Source organism: Pelodiscus sinensis, chromosome 6, assembly GCF_049634645.1.
Source record: "Pelodiscus sinensis isolate JC-2024 chromosome 6, ASM4963464v1, whole genome shotgun sequence".
Classification (NCBI taxonomy): Eukaryota; Metazoa; Chordata; order Testudines; family Trionychidae; genus Pelodiscus; species Pelodiscus sinensis.
In genome coordinates, this window is record NC_134716.1 from 121,507,487 (window position 1) to 121,521,585 (window position 14,099).

General features: G+C 66.9%; 7 non-coding genes across 7 annotated transcripts; all 7 read left to right on the forward strand.

Annotated features, from left to right (window-relative positions):
- Window positions 1–1,594: 1,594 nt before the first annotated feature.
- Window positions 1,595–1,666, forward strand: TRNAP-AGG (transfer RNA proline (anticodon AGG)). The gene has a single exon. It is a non-coding gene; the product is annotated as a tRNA-Pro (tRNA).
- Window positions 1,667–3,583: 1,917 nt separating this feature from the next.
- TRNAP-AGG (transfer RNA proline (anticodon AGG)) lies at window positions 3,584–3,655 on the forward strand. Its single transcript has one exon. It is a non-coding gene; the product is annotated as a tRNA-Pro (tRNA).
- Window positions 3,656–5,552: 1,897 nt separating this feature from the next.
- TRNAP-AGG (transfer RNA proline (anticodon AGG)) lies at window positions 5,553–5,624 on the forward strand. Its single transcript has one exon. It is a non-coding gene; the product is annotated as a tRNA-Pro (tRNA).
- Window positions 5,625–7,520: 1,896 nt separating this feature from the next.
- TRNAP-AGG (transfer RNA proline (anticodon AGG)) lies at window positions 7,521–7,592 on the forward strand. Its single transcript has one exon. It is a non-coding gene; the product is annotated as a tRNA-Pro (tRNA).
- Window positions 7,593–9,491: 1,899 nt separating this feature from the next.
- Window positions 9,492–9,563, forward strand: TRNAP-AGG (transfer RNA proline (anticodon AGG)). The gene has a single exon. It is a non-coding gene; the product is annotated as a tRNA-Pro (tRNA).
- A 1,890-nt stretch (window positions 9,564–11,453) lies between these two features.
- Window positions 11,454–11,525, forward strand: TRNAP-AGG (transfer RNA proline (anticodon AGG)). The gene has a single exon. It is a non-coding gene; the product is annotated as a tRNA-Pro (tRNA).
- Window positions 11,526–13,420: 1,895 nt separating this feature from the next.
- On the forward strand, window positions 13,421–13,492 carry TRNAP-AGG (transfer RNA proline (anticodon AGG)). Its single transcript has one exon. It is a non-coding gene; the product is annotated as a tRNA-Pro (tRNA).
- The last annotated feature ends 607 nt before the right edge of the window (window positions 13,493–14,099 follow it).

Below are 14,099 nucleotides of genomic sequence, written 5' to 3' on the forward strand. Positions count from 1 at the left end.
AACATCCGCGCAACAACGAAGCACAGGGGAGGCACCCAGCTACCCTGAACAGTCGGTCTTTCCTGCCAAGCTGCCGCCTGGTTGGCGGGCCGAGGCGTCCGCCTCGAAAGGAGGACCGAGTCCTGCACGGACGGGGGGCTTTCTCACGCGACAGGGTCCATCTGGCCAATGGCTTTTCCACAGCCACAACAGTGGGCCCCCCTCCACGTGCTGAAGGTCACAGAAGGGGTCTGGCGGGCGCCTCCTCCCTTTGGTCTTCCGACCGGCTCCTGCCTTCAGGACCACGTCTGCTAGGAACTGACGGCTGTAGGGCTGGAAGGCCCGTCCCGGGAGAGGATGTCATCCAGGCGCCGGACTTCAGACGGCCGACGATTCCACCTCTGCTGCAAGCGTGCCCCGAGTACGACGCCATTGTTGCGGGGAACTGATTGCTTTAGCAAGGGGAGCACTAGCCTTCTCTTTCTTTCTTTCTTTCTCTCTTCCGGACTCCGCCTCACAGCTAGCAGCCGCTTGTTCCTTTCCCGCTGGGAAGCCAGAACCAGGAGGCAGGCCGGGCGTGGCTTGTTGGTCTAGGAGCATGATTCTTGCTTTGGGAGCAAGAGGTCCCGGGTGCGAGTCCCGGACAAGCCCTTGCCGCTTCCCGCTGAGCTGTGGCCTTCTTGCCCTTTTTCTCTCGAGCTGCTGCTGGCTGACGGTCTGAACTGAGAGGCGTCTTGAGCAGGGAGCTGGAAGGTGGGCACGGGGGCACGGCAAGCTGGTTGCCGAGGCATGGCTGGAGGAGGCGCGGCGGGAAGTGGTCGGCTGTGGTCCCCCATTGGATTCAATGGGGTGACCTGGTGGCCGGAATTCCTCCCGGCCGCCCGCTGTCCCCCAACGGGGGGGACGGCGCTCTCCGGCACGAGCCCCGGTGGCAGGGCTTAATGGCTCAGCTCTAGCGGAGGCGGTGGGGGGAGGTGCTTTCTAGTGGGCACCTGAAGGCAGGGGAGGGGCCGAAGGGTCGGCCGGGGGAGGAGGCGGAGGCTGGGAGGCGGCCGGAGCCCATCTGCCCGCCGGGCAGGGGCAGACGCTGCCGCCCCGAGGCCCGCGGCGGAGCCGCCAGCTCAGCTGGAAAACTGCAGCCGCGCACGAGGCCCCCGGCTCTCGGGGGACAGCCCCCGCCCCCCCCCCCGGGCGTGGCGCACTCGGAGCGCCGTTCGGGATGGGAGACGCTTTACAGCCTGCTTGATCTCGGGCCAGAAGCTTGAGAACGAGCAGCCAGGCCAAAGGCGGCCCGGTGCTCTCGGGGCGGCAGAGGCCCAGCGCCGAGCTCCCGGACGAGGCCCGGCCAACGAGCGTGCTTGCCGGTGTCCCGGGCCTACTTTGGCCGGCCTTTTCCTCCCCACGTGCGTGCTGTGCCGTGCCGCGGCGTGGCGTGCGAGCCAGGTCAGGCCGCGAATGAGCTTTCTTTCTTGCTCTCGCAGCGGGATGGACCGCCCCGGGAGGCCAGCTTGGAAAGGTGCCCGGAGGCGTGGGCCTTTTGCGCTTTGTGCCTCCGGCTGCCTGCTCTTTCCGCCAAATTCGTGAGGCTGCCAGGAGCCAGCTTGCCCCCAGGTCTGGCTTGTTGGTCTAGGGGTATGATTCTCGCTTAGGGTGCGAGAGGTCCCGGGTTCAACTCCCGGACAAGCCCTGGTCCTCTCCTGCTTGGGGCCGGCTCGGCTGTGGCTCTCCTCTTTCTTACTTCAGCCCTGCGGATAGGTCACGGGGCCCCCTCTTTGGCGGGAGCAGCGCCCCAACCCATCTTCCCGCTGGGTGCCCCGCTCGCCCATTCACGTTACGCTACTCGTGTGCCCGTGTCCTTGTGGTACTCCAAGATGCCGGCGTTGGCTCTGCGCCTCTCCTTCAAGCTCCAGCTGCGGGAGTCAGGCCCAGCCAACAGCGAGCCGGCCTCTGGCGGGAACGGCTACGCAGCGTAGTGGGCCCGTGGAGCAACATCCGCGCAACAACGAAGCACAGGGGAGGCACCCAGCTACCCTGAACGGTCGGTCTTTCCTGCCAAGCTGCCGCCTGGTTGGCGGGCCGAGGCGTCCGCCTCGAAAGGAGGACCGAGTCCTGCACGGACGGGGGCTTTCTCACGCGACAGGGTCCATCTGGCCAATGGCTTTTCCACAGCCACAACAGTGGGCCCCCCTCCACGTGCTGAAGGTCACAGAAGGGGTCTGGCGGGCGCCTCCTCCCTTTGGTCTTCCGACCGGCTCCTGCCCTCAGGACCACGTCTGCTAGGAACTGACGGCTGTAGGGCTGGAAGGCCCGTCCCGGGAGAGGATGTCATCCAGGCGCCGGACTTCAGACGGCCGACGATTCCACCTCTGCTGCAAGCGTGCCCCGAGCACGACGCCATTGTTGCGGGGAACTGATTGCTTTAGCAAGGGGAGCACTCGCCTTCTCTTTCTTTCTTTCTTTCTTTCTTTCTTTCTTTCTTTCTCTCTTCCGGACTCCGCCTCACAGCTAGCAGCCGCTTGTTCCTTTCCCGCTGGGAAGCCAGAACCAGGAGGCAGGCCGGGCGTGGCTTGTTGGTCTACGAGCATGATTCTTGCATTGAGAGCAAGAGGTCCCGGGTGCGAGTCCCGGACAAGCCCTTGCCGCTTCCCGCTGAGCTGTGGCCTTCTTGCCCTTTTTCTCTCGAGCTGCTGCTGGCTGACGGTCTGAATTGAGAGGCGTCTTGAGCAGGGAGCTGGAAGGTGGGCACGGGGGCACGGCAAGCTGGTTGCCGAGGCATGGCTGGAGGAGGCGCGGCGGGAAGTGGTCGGCTGTGGTCCCCCATTGGATTCAATGGGGTGACCTGGTGGCCGGAATTCCTCCCGGCCGCCCGCTGTCCCCCAACGGGGGGGACGGCGCTCTCCGGCACGAGCCCCGGTGGCAGGGCTTAATGGCTCAGCTCTAGCGGAGGCGGTGGGGGGAGGTGCTTTCTAGTGGGCACCTGAAGGCAGGGGAGGGGCCGAAGGGTCGGCCGGGGGAGGAGGCGGAGGCTGGGAGGCGGCCGGAGCCCATCTGCCCGCCGGGCAGGGGCAGACGCTGCCGCCCCGAGGCCCGCGGCGGAGCCGCCAGCTCAGCTGGAAAACTGCAGCCGCGCACGAGGCCCCCGGCTCTCGGGGGACAGCCCCCGCCCCCCCCCCCCGCCGGGCGTGGCGCACTCGGAGCGCCGTTCGGGAGGGGAGACGCTTTACAGCCTGCTTGATCTCGGGCCAGAAGCTTGAGGACGAGCAGCCAGGCCAAAGGCGGCCCGGTGCTCTCGGGGCGGCAGAGGCCCAGCGCCGAGCTCCCGGACGAGGCCCGGCCAACGAGCGTGCTTGCCGGTGTCCCGGGCCTACTTTGGCCGGCCTTTTCCTCCCCACGTGCGTGCTGTGCCGTGGCGTGGCGTGGCGTGCGAGCCAGGTCAGGCCGCGAATGAGCTTTCTTTCTTGCTCTCGCAGCGGGATGGACCGCCCCGGGAGGCCAGCTTGGAAAGGTGCCCGGAGGCGTGGGCCTTTTGCGCTTTGTGCCTCCGGCTGCCTGCTCTTTCCGCCAAATTCGTGAGGCTGCCAGGAGCCAGCTTGCCCCCAGGTCTGGCTTGTTGGTCTAGGGGTATGATTCTCGCTTAGGGTGCGAGAGGTCCCGGGTTCAACTCCCGGACAAGCCCTGGTCCTCTCCTGCTTGGGGCCGGCCCGTGCGCTCGGCTGTGGCTCTCCTCTTTCTTACTTCAGCCCTGCGGATAGGTCACGGGGCCCCCTCTTTGGCGGGAGCAGCGCCCCAACCCATCTTCCCGCTGGGTGCCCTGCTCGCCCATTCACGTTACGCTACTTGTGTGCCCGTGTCCTTGTGGTACTCCAAGATGCCGGCGTTGGCTCTGCGCCTCTCCTTCAAGCTCCAGCTGCGGGAGTCAGGCCCAGCCAACAGCGAGCCGGCCTCTGGCGGGAACGGCTACGCAGCGTAGTGGGCCCGTGGAGCAACATCCGCGCAACAACGAAGCACAGGGGAGGCACCCAGCTACCCTGAACGGTCGGTCTTTCCTGCCAAGCTGCCGCCTGGTTGGCGGGCCGAGGCGTCTGCCTCGAAAGGAGGACCGAGTCCTGCACGGACGGGGGGCTTTCTCACGCGACAGGGTCCATCTGGCCAATGGCTTTTCCACAGCCACAACAGTGGGCCCCCCTCCACGTGCTGAAGGTCACAGAAGGGGTCTGGCGGGCGCCTCCTCCCTTTGGTCTTCCGACCGGCTCCTGCCCTCAGGACCACGTCTGCTAGGAACTGACGGCTGTAGGGCTGGAAGGCCCGTCCCGGGAGAGGATGTCATCCAGGCGCCGGACTTCAGACGGCCGACGATTCCACCTCTGCTGCAAGCGTGCCCCGAGCACGACGCCATTGTTGCGGGGAACTGATTGCTTTAGCAAGGGGAGCACTCGCCTTCTCTTTCTTTCTTTCTCTCTCTCTTCCGGACTCCGCCTCACAGCTAGCAGCCGCTTGTTCCTTTCCCGCTGGGAAGCCAGAACCAGGAGGCAGGCCGGGCGTGGCTTGTTGGTCTAGGAGCATGATTCTTGCTTTGGGAGCAAGAGGTCCCGGGTGCGAGTCCCGGACAAGCCCTTGCCGCTTCCCGCTGAGCTGTGGCCTTCTTGCCCTTTTTCTCTCGAGCTGCTGCTGGCTGACGGTCTGAATTGAGAGGCGTCTTGAGCAGGGAGCTGGAAGGTGGGCACGGGGGCACGGCAAGCTGGTTGCCGAGGCATGGCTGGAGGAGGCGCGGCGGGAAGTGGTCGGCTGTGGTCCCCCATTGGATTCTAGGGGGTGACCTGGTGGCCGGAATTCCTCCCGGCCGCCCGCTGTCCCCCAACGGGGGGGACGGCGCTCTCCGGCACGAGCCCCGGTGGCAGGGCTTAATGGCTCGGCTCTAGCGGAGGCGGTGGGGGGAGGTGCTTTCTAGTGGGCACCTGAAGGCAAGGGAGGGGCCGAAGGGTCGGCCGGAGGAGGAGGCGGAGGCTGGGAGGCGGCCGGAGCCCATCTGCCCGCCGGGCAGGGGCAGACGCTGCCGCCCCGAGGCCCGCGGCGGAGCCGCCAGCTCAGCTGGAAAACTGCAGCCGCGCACGAGGCCCCCGGCTCTCGGGGGACAGCCCCCCCCCCCCGGGCGAGGCGCACTCGGAGCGCCGTTCGGGATGGGAGACGCTTTACAGCCTGCTTGATCTCGGGCCAGAAGCTTGAGGACGAGCAGCCAGGCCAAAGGCGGCCCGGTGCTCTCGGGGCGGCAGAGGCCCAGCGCCGAGCTCCCGGACGAGGCCCGGCCAACGAGCGTGCTTGCCGGTGTCCCGGGCCTACTTTGGCCGGCCTTTTCCTCCCCACGTGCGTGCTGTGCCGTGCCGCGGCGTGGCGTGCGAGCCAGGTCAGGCCGCGAATGAGCTTTCTTTCTTGCTCTCGCAGCGGGATGGACCGCCCCGGGAGGCCAGCTTGGAAAGGTGCCCGGAGGCGTGGGCCTTTTGCGCTTTGTGCCTCCGGCTGCCTGCTCTTTCCGCCAAATTCGTGAGGCTGCCAGGAGCCAGCTTGCCCCCAGGTCTGGCTTGTTGGTCTAGGGGTAAGATTCTCGCTTAGGGTGCGAGAGGTCCCGGGTTCAACTCCCGGACAAGCCCTGGTCCTCTCCTGCTTGGGGCCGGCCCGTGCGCTCGGCTGTGGCTCTCCTCTTTCTTACTTCAGCCCTGCGGATAGGTCACGGGGCCCCCTCTTTGGCTGGAGCAGCGCCCCAACCCATCTTCCCGCTGGGTGCCCCGCTCGCCCATTCACGTTACGCTACTCGTGTGCCCGTGTCCTTGTGGTACTCCAAGATGCCGGCGTTGGCTCTGCGCCTCTCCTTCAAGCTCCAGCTGCGGGAGTCAGGCCCAGCCAACAGCGAGCCGGCCTCTGGCGGGAACGGCTACGCAGCGTAGTGGGCCCGTGGAGCAACATCCGCGCAACAACGAAGCACAGGGGAGGCACCCAGCTACCCTGAACGGTCGGTCTTTCCTGCCAAGCTGCCGCCTGGTTGGCGGGCCGAGGCGTCCGCCTCGAAAGGAGGACCGAGTCCTGCACGGACGGGGGCTTTCTCACGCGACAGGGTCCATCTGGCCAATGGCTTTTCCACAGCCACAACAGTGGGCCCCCCTCCACGTGCTGAAGGTCACAGAAGGGGTCTGGCGGGCGCCTCCTCCCTTTGGTCTTCCGACCGGCTCCTGCCCTCAGGACCACGTCTGCTAGGAACTGACGGCTGTAGGGCTGGAAGGCCCGTCCCGGGAGAGGATGTCATCCAGGCGCCGGACTTCAGACGGCCGACGATTCCACCTCTGCTGCAAGCGTGCCCCGAGCACGACGCCATTGTTGCGGGGAACTGATTGCTTTAGCAAGGGGAGCACTCGCCTTCTCTTTCTTTCTTTCTCTCTCTCTTCCGGACTCCGCCTCACAGCTAGCAGCCGCTTGTTCCTTTCCCGCTGGGAAGCCAGAACCAGGAGGCAGGCCGGGCGTGGCTTGTTGGTCTAGGAGCATGATTCTTGCTTTGGGAGCAAGAGGTCCCGGGTGCGAGTCCCGGACAAGCCCTTGCCGCTTCCCGCTGAGCTGTGGCCTTCTTGCCCTTTTTCTCTCGAGCTGCTGCTGGCTGACGGTCTGAATTGAGAGGCGTCTTGAGCAGGGAGCTGGAAGGTGGGCACGGGGGCACGGCAAGCTGGTTGCCGAGGCATGGCTGGAGGAGGCGCGGCGGGAAGTGGTCGGCTGTGGTCCCCCATTGGATTCTAGGGGGTGACCTGGTGGCCGGAATTCCTCCCGGCCGCCCGCTGTCCCCCAACGGGGGGGACGGCGCTCTCCGGCACGAGCCCCGGTGGCAGGGCTTAATGGCTCGGCTCTAGCGGAGGCGGTGGGGGGAGGTGCTTTCTAGTGGGCACCTGAAGGCAGGGGAGGGGCCGAAGGGTCGGCCGGAGGAGGAGGCGGAGGCTGGGAGGCGGCCGGAGCCCATCTGCCCGCCGGGCAGGGGCAGACGCTGCCGCCCCGAGGCCCGCGGCGGAGCCGCCAGCTCAGCTGGAAAACTGCAGCCGCGCACGAGGCCCCCGGCTCTCGGGGGACAGCCCCCCCCCCCCGGGCGAGGCGCACTCGGAGCGCCGTTCGGGATGGGAGACGCTTTACAGCCTGCTTGATCTCGGGCCAGAAGCTTGAGGACGAGCAGCCAGGCCAAAGGCGGCCCGGTGCTCTCGGGGCGGCAGAGGCCCAGCGCCGAGCTCCCGGACGAGGCCCGGCCAACGAGCGTGCTTGCCGGTGTCCCGGGCCTACTTTGGCCGGCCTTTTCCTCCCCACGTGCGTGCTGTGCCGTGCCGCGGCGTGGCGTGCGAGCCAGGTCAGGCCGCGAATGAGCTTTCTTTCTTGCTCTCGCAGCGGGATGGACCGCCCCGGGAGGCCAGCTTGGAAAGGTGCCCGGAGGCGTGGGCCTTTTGCGCTTTGTGCCTCCGGCTGCCTGCTCTTTCCGCCAAATTCGTGAGGCTGCCAGGAGCCAGCTTGCCCCCAGGTCTGGCTTGTTGGTCTAGGGGTAAGATTCTCGCTTAGGGTGCGAGAGGTCCCGGGTTCAACTCCCGGACAAGCCCTGGTCCTCTCCTGCTTGGGGCCGGCCCGTGCGCTCGGCTGTGGCTCTCCTCTTTCTTACTTCAGCCCTGCGGATAGGTCACGGGGCCCCCTCTTTGGCGGGAGCAGCGCCCCAACCCATCTTCCCGCTGGGTGCCCCGCTCGCCCATTCACGTTACGCTACTCGTGTGCCCGTGTCCTTGTGGTACTCCAAGATGCCGGCGTTGGCTCTGCGCCTCTCCTTCAAGCTCCAGCTGCGGGAGTCAGGCCCAGCCAACAGCGAGCCGGCCTCTGGCGGGAACGGCTACGCAGCGTAGTGGGCCCATGGAGCAACATCCGCGCAACAACGAAGCACAGGGGAGGCACCCAGCTACCCTGAACGGTCGGTCTTTCCTGCCAAGCTGCCGCCTGGTTGGCGGGCCGAGGCGTCCGCCTCGAAAGGAGGACCGAGTCCTGCACGGACGGGGGGCTTTCTCACGCGACAGGGTCCATCTGGCCAATGGCTTTTCCACAGCCACAACAGTGGGCCCCCCTCCATGTGCTGAAGGTCACAGAAGGGGTCTGGCGGGCGCCTCCTCCCTTTGGTCTTCCGACCGGCTCCTGCCCTCAGGACCACGTCTGCTAGGAACTGACGGCTGTAGGGCTGGAAGGCCCGTCCCGGGAGAGGATGTCATCCAGGCGCCGGACTTCAGACGGCCGACGATTCCACCTCTGCTGCAAGCGTGCCCCGAGCACGACGCCATTGTTGCGGGGAACTGATTGCTTTAGCAAGGGGAGCACTCGCCTTCTCTTTCTTTCTCTCTCTCTTCCGGACTCCGCCTCACAGCTAGCAGCCGCTTGTTCCTTTCCCGCTGGGAAGCCAGAGCCAGGAGGCAGGCCAGGCGTGGCTTGTTGGTCTAGGAGCATGATTCTTGCTTTGGGAGCAAGAGGTCCCGGGTGCGAGTCCCGGACAAGCCCTTGCCACTTCCCGCTGAGCTGTGGCCTTCTTGCCCTTTTTCTCTCGAGCTGCTGCTGGCTGACGGTCTGAATTGAGAGGCGTCTTGAGCAGGGAGCTGGAAGGTGGGCACGGGGGCACGGCAAGCTGGTTGCCGAGGCATGGCTGGAGGAGGCGCGGCGGGAAGTGGTCGGCTGTGGTCCCCCATTGGATTCAATGGGGTGACCTGGTGGCCGGAATTCCTCCCGGCCGCCTGCTGTCCCCCAACGGGGGGGACGGCGCTCTCTGGCACGAGCCCCGGTGGCAGGGCTTAATGGCTCAGCTCTAGCGGAGGCGGTGGGGGGAGGTGCTTTCTAGTGGGCACCTGAAGGCAGGGGAGGGGCCGAAGGGTCGGCCGGGGGAGGAGGCGGAGGCTGGGAGGCGGCCGGAGCCCATCTGCCCGCCGGGCAGGGGCAGACGCTGCCGCCCCGAGGCCCGCGGCGGAGCCGCCAGCTCAGCTGGAAAACTGCAGCCGCGCACGAGGCCCTCGGCTCTCGGGGGACAGCCCCCGCCCCCCCCCCCCGGGCGTGGCGCACTCGGAGCGCCGTTCGGGAGGGGAGACGCTTTACAGCCTGCTTGATCTCGGGCCAGAAGCTTGAGGACGAGCAGCCAGGCCAAAGGCGGCCCGGTGCTCTCGGGGCGGCAGAGGCCCAGCGCCGAGCTCCCGGACGAGGCCCGGCCAACGAGCGTGCTTGCCGGTGTCCCGGGCCTACTTTGGCCGGCCTTTTCCTCCCCACGTGCGTGCTGTGCCGTGCCGCGGCGTGGCGTGCGAGCCAGGTCAGGCCGCGAATGAGCTTTCTTTCTTGCTCTCGCAGCGGGATGGACCGCCCCGGGAGGCCAGCTTGGAAAGGTGCCCGGAGGCGTGGGCCTTTTGCGCTTTGTGCCTCCGGCTGCCTGCTCTTTCCGCCAAATTCGTGAGGCTGCCAGGAGCCAGCTTGCCCCCAGGTCTGGCTTGTTGGTCTAGGGGTATGATTCTCGCTTAGGGTGCGAGAGGTCCCGGGTTCAACTCCCGGACAAGCCCTGGTCCTCTCCTGCTTGGGGCCGGCTCGGCTGTGGCTCTCCTCTTTCTTACTTCAGCCCTGCGGATAGGTCACGGGGCCCCCTCTTTGGCGGGAGCAGCGCCCCAACCCATCTTCCCGCTGGGTGCCCCGCTCGCCCATTCACGTTACGCTACTCGTGTGCCCGTGTCCTTGTGGTACTCCAAGATGCCGGCGCTGGCTCTGCGCCTCTCCTTCAAGCTCCAGCTCCGAGAGTCAGGCCCAGCCAACAGCGAGCCGGCCTCTGGCGGGAACGGCTACGCAGCGTAGTGGGCCCGTGGAGCAACATCCGCGCAACAACGAAGCACAGGGGAGGCACCCAGCTACCCTGAACGGTCGGTCTTTCCTGCCAAGCTGCCGCCTGGTTGGCGGGCCGAGGCGTCTGCCTCGAAAGGAGGACCGAGTCCTGCACGGACGGGGGGCTTTCTCACGCGACAGGGTCCATCTGGCCAATGGCTTTTCCACAGCCACAACAGTGGGCCCCCCTCCACGTGCTGAAGGTCACAGAAGGGGTCTGGCGGGCGCCTCCTCCCTTTGGTCTTCCGACCGGCTCCTGCCCTCAGGACCACGTCTGCTAGGAACTGACGGCTGTAGGGCTGGAAGGCCCGTCCCGGGAGAGGATGTCGTCCAGGCGCCGGACTTCAGACGGCCGACGATTCCACCTCTGCTGCAAGCGTGCCCCGAGCACGACGCCATTGTTGCGGGGAACTGATTGCTTTAGCAAGGGGAGCACTCGCCTTCTCTTTCTTTCTTTCTCTCTCTCTTCCGGACTCCGCCTCACAGCTAGCAGCCGCTTGTTCCTTTCCCGCTGGGAAGCCAGAACCAGGAGGCAGGCCGGGCGTGGCTTGTTGGTCTAGGAGCATGATTCTTGCTTTGGGAGCAAGAGGTCCCGGGTGCGAGTCCCGGACAAGCCCTTGCCACTTCCCGCTGAGCTGTGGCCTTCTTGCCCTTTTTCTCTCGAGCTGCTGCTGGCTGACGGTCTGAATTGAGAGGCGTCTTGAGCAGGGAGCTGGAAGGTGGGCACGGGGGCACGGCAAGCTGGTTGCCGAGGCATGGCTGGAGGAGGCACGGCGGGAAGTGGTCGGCTGTGGTCCCCCATTGGATTCAATGGGGTGACCTGGTGGCCGGAATTCCTCCCGGCCGCCCGCTGTCCCCCAACGGGGGGGACGGCGCTCTCCGGCACGAGCCCCGGTGGCAGGGCTTAATGGCTCAGCTCTAGCGGAGGCGGTGGGGGGAGGTGCTTTCTAGTGGGCACCTGAAGGCAGGGGAGGGGCCGAAGGGTCAGCCGGGGGAGGAGGCGGAGGCTGGGAGGCGGCCGGAGCCCATCTGCCCGCCGGGCAGGGGCAGACGCTGCTGCCCCGAGGCCCGCGGCGGAGCCGCCAGCTCAGCTGGAAAACTGGAGCCGCGCACGAGGCCCCCGGCTCTCGGGGGACAGCCCCCGCCCCCCCCCGCGTGGCGCACTCGGAGCGCCGTTCGGGATGGGAGACGCTTTACAGCCTGCTTGATCTCGGGCCAGAAGCTTGAGGACGAGCAGCCAGGCCAAAGGCGGCCCGGTGCTCTCGGGGCGGCAGAGGCCCAGCGCCGAGCTCCCGGACGAGGCCCGGCCAACGAGCGTGCTTGCCGGTGTCCCGGGCCTACTTTGGCCGGCCTTTTCCTCCCCACGTGCGTGCTGTGCCGTGCCGCGGCGTGGCGTGCGAGCCAGGTCAGGCCGCGAATGAGCTTTCTTTCTTGCTCTCGCAGCGGGATGGACCGCCCCGGGAGGCCAGCTTGGAAAGGTGCCCGGAGGCGTGGGCCTTTTGCGCTTTGTGCCTCCGGCTGCCTGCTCTTTCCGCCAAATTCGTGAGGCTGCCAGGAGCCAGCTTGTCCCCAGGTCTGGCTTGTTGGTCTAGGGGTATGATTCTCGCTTAGGGTGCGAGAGGTCCCGGGTTCAACTCCCGGACAAGCCCTGGTCCTCTCCTGCTTGGGGCCGGCCTGTGCGCTCGGCTGTGGCTCTCCTCTTTCTTACTTCAGCCCTGCGGATAGGTCACGGGGCCCCCTCTTTGGCGGGAGCAGCGCCCCAAGCCATCTTCCCGCTGGGTGCCCTGCTCGCCCATTCACGTTACGCTACTCGTGTGCCCGTGTCCTTGTGGTACTCCAAGATGCCGGCGTTGGCTCTGCGCCTCTCCTTCAAGCTCCAGCTCCGGGAGTCAGGCCCAGCCAACAGCGAGCCGGCCTCTGGCGGGAACGGCTACGCAGCGTAGTGGGCCCGTGGAGCAACATCCGCGCAACAACGAAGCACAGGGGAGGCACCCAGCTACCCTGAACGGTCGGTCTTTCCTGCCAAGCTGCCGCCTGGTTGGCGGGCCGAGGCGTCTGCCTCGAAAGGAGGACCGAGTCCTGCACGGACGGGGGGCTTTCTCACGCGACAGGGTCCATCTGGCCAATGGCTTTTCCACAGCCACAACAGTGGGCCCCCCTCCACGTGCTGAAGGTCACAGAAGGGGTCTGGCGGGCGCCTCCTCCCTTTGGTCTTCCGACCGGCTCCTGCCCTCAGGACCACGTCTGCTAGGAACTGACGGCTGTAGGGCTGGAAGGCCCGTCCCGGGAGAGGATGTCATCCAGGCGCCGGACTTCAGACGGCCGACGATTCCACCTCTGCTGCAAGCGTGCCCCGAGCACGACGCCATTGTTGCGGGGAACTGATTGCTTTAGCAAGGGGAGCACTCGCCTTCTCTTTCTTTCTTTCTCTCTCTCTTCCGGACTCCGCCTCACAGCTAGCAGCCGCTTGTTCCTTTCCCGCTGGGAAGCCAGAACCAGGAGGTAGGCCGGGCGTGGCTTGTTGGTCTAGGAGCATGATTCTTGCTTTGGGAGCAAGAGGTCCCGGGTGCGAGTCCCGGACAAGCCCTTGCCGCTTCCCGCTGAGCTGTGGCCTTCTTGCCCTTTTTCTCTCGAGCTGCTGCTGGCTGACAGTCTGAATTGAGAGGCGTCTTGAGCTGGAAGGTGGGCACGGGGGCACGGCAAGCTGGTTGCCGAGGCATGGCTGGAGGAGGCGCGGCGGGAAGTGGTCGGCTGTGGTCCCCCATTGGATTCAATGGGGTGACCTGGTGGCCGGAATTCCTCCCGGCCGCCCGCTGTCCCCCAACGGGGGGGACGGCGCTCTCCGGCACGAGCCCCGGTGGCAGGGCTTAATGGCTCAGCTCTAGCGGAGGCGGTGGGGGGAGGTGCTTTCTAGTGGGCACCTGAAGGCAGGGGAGGGGCCGAAGGGTCGGCCGGGGGAGGAGGCGGAGGCTGGGAGGCGGCCGGAGCCCATCTGCCCGCCGGGCAGGGGCAGACGCTGCCGCCCCGAGGCCCGCGGCGGAGCCGCCAGCTCAGCTGGAAAACTGCAGCCGCGCACGAGGCCCCCAGCTCTCGGGGGACAGCCCCCGCCCCCCCCCCCGTGCGTGGCGCACTCGGAGCGCCGTTCGGGATGGGAGACGCTTTACAGCCTGCTTGATCTCGGGCCAGAAGCTTGAGGACGAGCAGCCAGGCCAAAGGCGGCCCGGTGCTCTCGGGGCGGCAGAGGCCCAGCGCCGAGCTCCCGGACGAGGCCCGGCCAACGAGCGTGCTTGCCGGTGTCCCGGGCCTACTTTGGCCGGCCTTTTCCTCCCCACGTGCGTGCTGTGCCGTGCCGCGGCGTGGCGTGCGAGCCAGGTCAGGCCGCGAATGAGCTTTCTTTCTTGCTCTCGCAGCGGGATGGACCGCCCCGGGAGGCCAGCTTGGAAAGGTGCCCGGAGGCGTGGGCCTTTTGCGCTTTGTGCCTCCGGCTGCCTGCTCTTTCCGCCAAATTCGTGAGGCTGCCAGGAGCCAGCTTGCCCCCAGGTCTGGCTTGTTGGTCTAGGGGTATGATTCTCGCTTAGGGTGCGAGAGGTCCCGGGTTCAACTCCCGGACAAGCCCTGGTCCTCTCCTGCTTGGGGCCGGCCCGTGCGCTCGGCTGTGGCTCTCCTCTTTCTTACTTCAGCCCTGCGGATAGGTCACGGGGCCCCCTCTTTGGCGGGAGCAGCGCCCCAACCCATCTTCCCGCTGGGTGCCCCGCTCGCCCATTCACGTTACGCTACTCGTGTGCCCGTGTCCTTGTGGTACTCCAAGATGCCGGCGTTGGCTCTGCGCCTCTCCTTCAAGCTCCAGCTGCGGGAGTCAGGCCCAGCCAACAGCGAGCCGGCCTCTGGCGGGAACGGCTACGCAGCGTAGTGGGCCCGTGGAGCAACATCCGCGCAACAACGAAGCACAGGGGAGGCACCCAGCTACCCTGAACGGTCGGTCTTTCCTGCCAAGCTGCCGCCTGGTTGGCGGGCCGAGGCGTCCGCCTCGAAAGGAGGACCGAGTCCTGCACGGACGGGGGGCTTTCTCACGCGACAGGGTCCATCTGGCCAATGGCTTTTCCACAGCCACAACAGTGGGCCCCCCTCCATGTGCTGAAGGTCACAGAAGGGGTCTGGCGGGCGCCTCCTCCCTTTGGTCTTCCGACCGGCTCCTGCCCTCAGGACCACGTCTGCTAGGAACT